Source organism: Dipodomys ordii, unplaced genomic scaffold (genome assembly GCF_000151885.1).
Source record: "Dipodomys ordii isolate 6190 unplaced genomic scaffold, Dord_2.0 Scaffold35, whole genome shotgun sequence".
NCBI lineage: Eukaryota > Metazoa > Chordata > Mammalia > Rodentia > Heteromyidae > Dipodomys > Dipodomys ordii.
This window is the reverse complement of record NW_012267251.1, coordinates 4,470,354-4,479,449: the sequence shown is the minus strand read 5'-3', so window position 1 is coordinate 4,479,449 and position 9,096 is coordinate 4,470,354.

Genomic DNA, 9,096 nt, shown 5'->3' with positions numbered 1-9,096 from the left:
AACTTATGCTATGCATTTTCAGGATAGCTACTGTTCTGCACACTACCTCGTAGTACCATGTGGGGTGAAAGAAAAGGCAAAGTGAAGTTGGCTGGATATAGTAGTACTTGTCTGTAATCTCAGCACTCACGAGACTGAGGCAGGAAAATCACGAGTGCAAAAACAGCCAGAGTTATACAGAAAGACACTGTAAGTCAATCAATCGATTGATCAATCAATCAATCTATCAATAGTAAATGGAGAAGCCTTCTAACAAGGAGCTCTTCCTTTTAAGATAGGTTCTTATAAGTACCGAAATATTATATATATATATATATATATGAACATTAAGAAATTTTATATTTTCATTGTGAATAGTAAACATTGTATGTATATGTACATAATTATCATTAAGCACTTGCATAAAGAGGTTTTAATTCAACAAATCATTTTATAAACATGGAACACCTGGATCAATATAATGCCTTCCATCCTTCTTCCCATTTTTCCAAACCCCAACTCAAATCCCTTGAGTTACATAGTTCCATTTTCACATCACATTGTTTTAAAAAGACTGTATTACTCTAAAGGTTATATAGTACCATGTATAGTTGCTATATTACCCAGGAAAGGCTTAGACAGTGGAGATGATGAGTGAGTGAATTTGGAGTGTTTTCCACAGTATCTTTTTATGTTTTCTTTCAAACAAAAATGTGAAAAGTATTGGAAGCAATTAATATTTACACAGTGCCTGAAAGGGGGCAGGAGAAAGAATGAGTTTGAGGGGACACAGTTGAGCGAACGCACTAGCAAAATCCTAGAACCTAAAACATATGAAGATGCATGTTCAATGAGCTAAGCAGTACATAAGAGTTAAGCATATAGGGATATTTTCGGAATGCAATCTGTTAGCTCCCTATGTAGTGAGATACACGTGGTCTCTCTAGCTATAGCTTCAGTCATTATCAGAAGACAGTACACCTGTTTCTTAATTTAAGGTAACTCTTAGCTCCCTTACCAAAGCAAATACAAGTGGGTCACATAAATTGGGTAGGTCTATTAGATCAAATAACATAAATAGACAATACTTAATACTACAATTATTTAAACAGAAGTGGCCACAATTGATTGTTATTAAAGTCCTTAAGGCTTTCTGTCTTTATATTTCTATCAATGTAGCTGCTTTTTTAAACCTAATGTGGCAAAAGAACTGAGATTAACGGTTTACTTCTTTTCCAGTTAATATCCAGTATAGAAGATTTGTGAAATATTCCACTGTGAGTTTTGGCATGGCTTATGTTTCCCCTTGGAGCTGGACATAAATGCTTTTCCACACAAAGAGAACAGTGTGTAGACTTACTGCTGCCAAATTTCTCATTATTTTATAGCTCCAGTGCTACAGCTAACAAATTTCTTTGATAGTTAATGGACAGAACTTACATATAAATGATTGAGCTTTCAAAGTGGCAGAGGATTACCTATAGGAACATTTTCATCTCTGATGTGAAAAGCTAGGGTAGAGCTCACAAATTGTTTTGACAGATAAGGTACAGAAATCACATACAAAAACTGGAGCTTTCAAAGGGGCAGGTATTACTTGTAGGTAAGTGTTCATTTCAGATGTAAGCATCCAGGACAAGATTTGGATATATAGTGAATGAGCCTGGGATATAAAGCATCTTGAAACACAAATCCTTATTCACAAATATTATGCAATTTCAATTCATAATATATTTGAAAATATTTTATTTTGCTTTATTTTATAATAATTATACAGTGGAATTAAAGGTAGTTATTTTAATCTCTTGAGAAGTTCCTCCTCTGGCCCATGGTGGCGTGCCGTTAAAACATTTATTACAGCTGTGATTCTGAGATGGAAGACTGTAGTAGCACTATAGAAGGGGTATTCATATTTGGAGATATTCTTACGTCAATTATAATTCTCACTAGTTTGAGGTGACGATCAGGTATTTTGCCAATTAATAGAATAACTCTCAATAGCTTAAGAATATACTGCAAACATACATTACATTATGTAAGTTTACCAGTTAATTCCACTGTATGTACATTCTACTTAAAAACCCCTACATTTTCCATTACTCTGTACTAACATTGGAGTGTTTAGGAATACGTGTGGAAAATAATATGCAACAACTATATGGTTAAAACTATATCAGGGTTCTTTAATGGAGTTTAAAAGATAGAAATATGCTGAAAGGTGCATTGTGTTCAGGGATCTCCAGGCTGAATATTATCAAGATGTCAGTATTCCTGGACGCAGTGAATGCAGGCATTTTTCTTGAAAAATGTAGTAAATTGATTTTAAAATTAGTATAGAGATACAAATGTGAAGGACTTACACTGAATGTGTTTAAGACTTATAATAAAATTACAGTAAATAAGATAGTGTGGCATTGGTATTAAGATGTACAAGTAGATCAAGGCAACAGAATAGACAGACAATACTGAAACCACTATACACATACGGGGAATTGATCTAACACTACACTGTAAAAGCAGTTTAGAGATGAAAGAATAGCCATTTCAACAAATAAAATTGGAATCTATTTACCTGTAAATACATATATAATATACATATGTAAACATGTATATTATATGCATATGTAAACATATATATTATATATGTATACCAAATAATTAAGTTGGATCTACCTCAAGCTCTAAATATACAAAATGGCTTATGTATAAAATATAAGGCTGTAAAATGACTAGATAGAAGTCAGGAGAAAATTTCAAGATATTTTAGTCATTGATAATTGATTACATACAATAATGTAACCCGGATGCACAAAGGGACAGAGAGGCTACCTCATGAGAAAAGCAGGAATTGCTCATTGGACAAAAGGCCGCCATGTGGAATATATTGTTGAATCTCAAAAGGCTATTCGAAAACCCCCACCCAATCTAGTATTTACAGTGGTTAAACATAGTTTAAGAGAACTCCAAGAAAGAATTGGTTGTATGTGAGAATGTCGGAATATGATAATATCGGTAATTAGCAGAAGGGGACAGAATGTAGCTGTAGAAGTCAAAGCACATCCTACAAAATAAGGGCCACGGGTGGGGGGGGGAGGGGAGGGGAGGCCATGGGGAAAAATAAGAAGGGGGTGTGCTGCCTTCACAAACTGCTCTAGCGAATGACGACTCCTTTGTACAATTACTTACAGATAGTAAAAATGCGTAACATAAAATCAATCAAAAACGCCACGCAGACTTCCTGCGTGGTTCAAGTGGGAAAGTCTGCCGGGCGCGGGGCAGAGCGTGGACGAGCTCCCTTAGCAGGCGTGGAGCTCTGCGCAACCGCTCTGGAAAACGCTGATAGTTCTTCCCAAGACGGACGTTTGCTTACTTTAAGCTTCACACATGAATTTTTTTTCTCAAAAGAAATGGAAAGATGTTCACCGGGGTGCACATAGCAACTTCAGGAATGATAGCCCTAAGCCTAGAAAACACAGAAGTCCCCGACAAAGCAAAGGCTGAGCAATCTGCGGTGCCCTGGTGCCACGGAATTCTGCTCCACAAGGCGACAGAGTGACACGGGCGTGCGCATCACCTGCGGGAACCCGAACAGAGCTGCACAAGCAAAAGAAGCCCGATCTTACCAACTCCAAAGTGCGGTTCTCTATGTGAAACGGTAGGAAGTCCAAGTGTGCCTGTCGAAACAGAATGCAGTTAGAGCGTGGAAAGGAGAGGGAACGGATTCCTGAGCAGGGGGAGCGGGGAGGACGGTGCGCACCCACGGGGCGTCTTCTTCACGGGATTCTGCTAGCTTTGTCCTCACTTGGCAGACAGATTGTGACTCAGGAGTCACACTCACCGCAGTCTTTGTAAGGACACCTTTCCCAATCATGAGGATTCATCTTTTTTTTTTTTTTGGCCTAATCACCTCTAAAACCTATCCAACCTCTCCTTCCCCAGCACGGCCATCTGCCAGTGGAGGTTTGAGCAGGTGATTTTGGAGGGACCCAGCATTTAAAGCACAGTGAGTGTCCTGTGAGATCCGTGAACACTGTCTCAGTTGATGGAGCTGCCCAGTAGTGATGTTCTTCCCAAACGCCTCTTTCTGACCCAATACGTGCACCTGCCAGCCTAGCTCCAGCCTGGAGGATGACGGTGATGATCTAGGAAATGGTAACATGATTATCTGTATGTTATCCCTGTTTCTGAAAAGCCACATAAAGTATAACAGCCCATCTTTTTGGAAATGCAGTGAGGAGAATAAGATGCTTTTTCCCCCTTTCTTGAATAAGGCCCCTGCCTTACTCTATCTCATTAATCAAGACTTCACAGTGCAGGATCAGCACTATCCTCTGCCTGAATCAATCATCTACCGGTCTCTGAGTGATTAGTGTCTCCCTGTGCTCTGATAAACGATGACTCTGGAAATCAGCTCTCCTGCCCTGAACTGCCAGCCAGTCTCTGGGTTATCATACACTGATAAGCTAAGGTAACTAACAAGGCTATTTTAAAAAATAGAATAGTGGTTTTACTGACTCTAGACATTTGCCTTCGGCTTTTAAAAACATGTTCCGTTTAAGGTCCTTGGGGCACTGTCTTATCAAAGCAATGGGGGCAAAGAGAAGCTGAGAAGATTTCCTGCGATTTAAGTTCTTCAACTAACTTCTCCATTGTCACACAGATTTACCTAACATTCTTATGCTGGAAATAATATTAAATAATTGCTCATGCAAGAGAGGCCAAGGCAATATTCTAGCAAGATTTTAAAAAAGAGATCAAAGAATATTTGCCATTCATCCCTACCTCAGTCTCTGTGGCTATCTGCAGGACCATGAAAGGGGATGGATCAAAGTCAGGACTTCTTTGCAAATAGATGCTAGTTACAGAGGACATATTGAGAGGTTTTCTGACCTCTAATTAGTGAAGAGACAAAGATGCTGTTAGACCCCCCCGCATACACACCCGAGATCCCAGGAGGTCACTGCAATTACTGGCTACAGAGAGTGACACTTGATAATACTGACACGCATCCCTACAGTTTGCAAGAGACAAGCCTGGTGCTCTCTTGCAAAAGAGTCTGCATTGAGAAGACAGGTGGAGTTCCCCGGATACCATGCAGTGGGATGCTCTTCCATACACAGTGCAGAGGGTAAACACACTGTCCACACCAGCAACACTTGATGGCGCCATCTTGAATTGTGCCTGAACCAGAGCCAAGGCTTCTATGAGGTGGTGATGCGTGTTTCCAGGCTGCAGTGACTCATGATTTTTAAATGTTTGATGGCTCTTATTAGAGAGAAGCAAATGAAGCAAAAGAATTTAAAAACAATACCTAAATTGTAACCATCAAATGCATACAACACTGAGAGATCTCCATGCAGCATGGTTTAAGTCAGTTTCACTGGCAAGTGAAAAGTAATGTGAGGAATTAGATCGATTCTTCTTAATTAAGAAAACAAAAGCAATAAAACCAAATTTCTGTTTCTGAAATGATCCTGATGCCTGACACATAAAGGGAATTTATGTTTGATTTTCAATGCCTATCACATACTCTCCAGAAGTCTTACAGACTTTGTTCAATTTAGTTAAGGTGTATTTTATCTTCTATGAATAAACACTTAATCTGCAACAGTTTTTCCACTATTAAGATTTTCATAAATGGTAAAAAAAAATAGGTAGGTTTTAGAAGATAGTGTTAAAAAACCTCACTTGAAATAGGGTTCATTTTGTCATGTGTCTTTCATGCATTTCAGAGAAGAATCTGGTGGGGGTCTTCCATAAGACATAGATCAGGGCCAGGTCCTGTGTTTAGTGGTATTGCATGAGCATTTTCTTTCATAAAAATTTTATTATCTTACCAAGATGACTCAGTAGAAACCATGCATATGGTTTTAAAGTATCACAGTTTAGTTTTAAGCCAAGTGATAAAACTGTATGAATCCATTCCTACCATTAGCCTAATGATAAACATTAGATAGGATATGAAATTTTTAATCTCATTTATTCTAGAGATCGTGATCTTCACTATAAGTTACTGGTTTAATTAATCAAACCGTACTTCAGTTAACATGAAAACGACTTTTCATTTTAACTGCACAGAGATTACAGAAATCAAAATGCCAAATAAAAACTGGAATCAACCCAGCAGGGATCAAAGAACAGAGAATCTACTCTAAGGGAAGAAGGGAAATTCTGGAAGTTACGGGCACGTGGAATCATTTTCTGAATAAGACTTCAACTACCCAGGAAACAAGAACAAAAATTGACAAATGCTATTGCATCAAATTTAGAAAGTTTCTGTTCAGCCAAAGAGACAATTACCAGAAATAAGAAACAACCTTTGGAATGGAAAAAATATCTCTGATGGTTATTCAGCATAGGAAGGCACCATTGTACCTGGCCAAATATATGTTTTATATAAGATTTTAATGTTGTTCCACTCCTGGAAAGCAAAACCCTCCTGGTTTAAACCATTATTAGCATCTAGTCCTCAGTTTTCTTAAAATGATGATTACAGGGAAGCAAGGGATTTACAAGGAACAAATATTCAAACTAGAGTGAAATATTAATGAGAAATATATGTAACCGAATAACTGTTTCTGATTTTATAAAGGAGAAATACATGGAACTATGAAGATAGAATAGACGAGAAAGAAATGCATCTCTCAAGAGAGAATAAGTCTTCCTGAACAATTTAGAAATACTGATTATAAAATGATACGATAATCAGGATTGAACAAAACCATTTTGCTAATAAAACCCACAATCTTTTCAAAAGCTGCAGTACTAATACTGCCTTTTAATGTTATAGACATTAAGTAGTCTGACACACATTGGGAAATCAATAAATTTCACTTTCTCATTTTTTTCTGAATGCTAAAGAGTATAATCAGTAAGTTATTTATTTTATGTATTTACTTATGGTAATACAAGCTTGAACAAAGGGCCTGACACATGTTAGATATTTGTGTCCTTTATAACTGAGGTGTTATTTGGGAGAATTCAGATTGGTGTCAACCGAATTAAAGTATGTATCAATTAATCAGTATTTATCATAGTTGCAAGACAAAAATAATCTAAACCTTTTAGAAACAAAAAGAATGAATGAAGGCAAACTTGTCATGTATTTTAGTGTCAGAGTTGCTTTGTGCAGGGTGCTGTGGCGTCTACTTGTAATGCTCACTATGTCAGAAAGCTGAGAGTGAAGGACCAAGGTTCATAGACAGCCTAGGCAGAAAAGTCCATGAGACTCTTGTCTCTAATTAACCACCTAAACTCCAGCAGGAGAGCTAGGGCTCAAATGGTAGAACACCAGCCTTAAGCAAAGAAGATTAGGGACTGCATAGAGGCTCTGAGTTCAAGGCTCAGAACTGGCACACACACACACACACACACACACACACACACATACACACACACACACACCTGCTCTTACTATTTTGAGTTGTCTAATAGACTAGAAACCAAATTTCCACTGATATGAGCTTTCCCTTAAAAAGTAATGCTCATTTTTCTCTTCCCCAGCACTTCTGAAGTGGAACCTTTCATTTATACTGTGAGAGGGATAGTTTGCAAAGTAGTATGGAAAAGGGTGAATATTCACAGCTAAATGAAATTTCTGAATTGAGTAACATCAATCTAGAGGAAAAGAAGTATCCTTTATTTTGCTTTTGCTCATAGTAACACTCAACTTTGCCATAAAATAGAAAATTGTTCTGTTTTTTAAAAAAATATTGGTCTTATGTTGTTTATTTCAGTACACAAAGTTGAAAACTCATATCATTATTTATGGAAAACATAAAATGGATCCCATTTTTTATGTTATTAGATTAGCAATTCCTTGTGGCATTAAGGGTGTATTATTCTCTCCGTCTCTATTCCCCAAATCTGTTTTAAAAGTGATCTTATTTTAAAGGTCACAAAATATTTGCAATTACATTAATGTGTATGTGACCTTTTGAGACATTGTAGGAATTTTCATGTGCTGGTGAATACCAGGTTTATTCAACATCGGTGGCATGTGATTCATCTATAATAATCATACTCATCATGTATTTGAAACACGTGTGGCTATCGACTTGCACAGCTGTAATACGTTTGTGAATTTACTGAACTATTCATCACAAGTGATACTGATGTTTCTCAGGTTTGAAAACAAAAGCAGTTTCTACTATTAGGCAAAGATTGGTACATAGAATCCAGGGACAAAGGAAAAACAAATAATAAGGTAAAGTGAAGAGACGTATCTTTCAGCCATACTATTTAATGAGTTCTAATGGCATTCTTATCACGGTGTCTTCTGGATTTCTGCAGCATCTTAATTTCCTTGGTGAAGAAATTAATCTCCTAGCATTTTCTTTCTTTGCTGTTTCCTTTATACCTTCCACGGGCATGGAGGAATTCTAAAGGGAATTCTAAAAGGAGTTTTAAGACATTCTGTCCTCAACATATGTGGAAGAGAAATGTGGAGAACAGGGGAAAAACACTAAAAAATTCTAAAAGGAATTTTTCTGATTACAGTGAGAAGTATGTTTGTGTGTTCTTATGTGTTCTCATTTAAATATTTTATTGTCATAATATATTATAGAGCAAGATCGTAGCAAAATGTTAGTATGGATATAATGCAAGGTAAAAAATACCTTGTATAAAATCTTGAAAGCAATCAAGTCAAATATTACCTCTAGTGTGTTAAAAATCACATGTGACACACATGCCATACAGAATGTTCATTTGATTGATCACTACTACTAGTATCTCTATTGACATTTTATTTTCAATTGTATAAATTGTCATCAAATTCCTGTCACATTTTAAAAATATGAGTTCCTTCAAAAATATTAACAAGGAGGCTGAGGATGAAAGATACATAAATACAGGAATAAATAAATAAACAAATCAGCTCTTGAGCTGGTGTAGGATTTGAGAGATTTTTTTTGTAAGAAGTGATGTGATGGTCTCAACATATGTGAAGAGATTTGTTATGTAACATTATAGATTTCGTTCCCATTAGCAAGTCAAAAAGAACAGTGAGAGAGGGAATGAGAGGGAGCAACAGACAGAGACAGAGAGAGGAGCAAGAAGGAGAGGGAGAAGAAAAAAAGGAGCAGGAAGGAGAAGAGGAGGAGGAGAAAGAAAAGG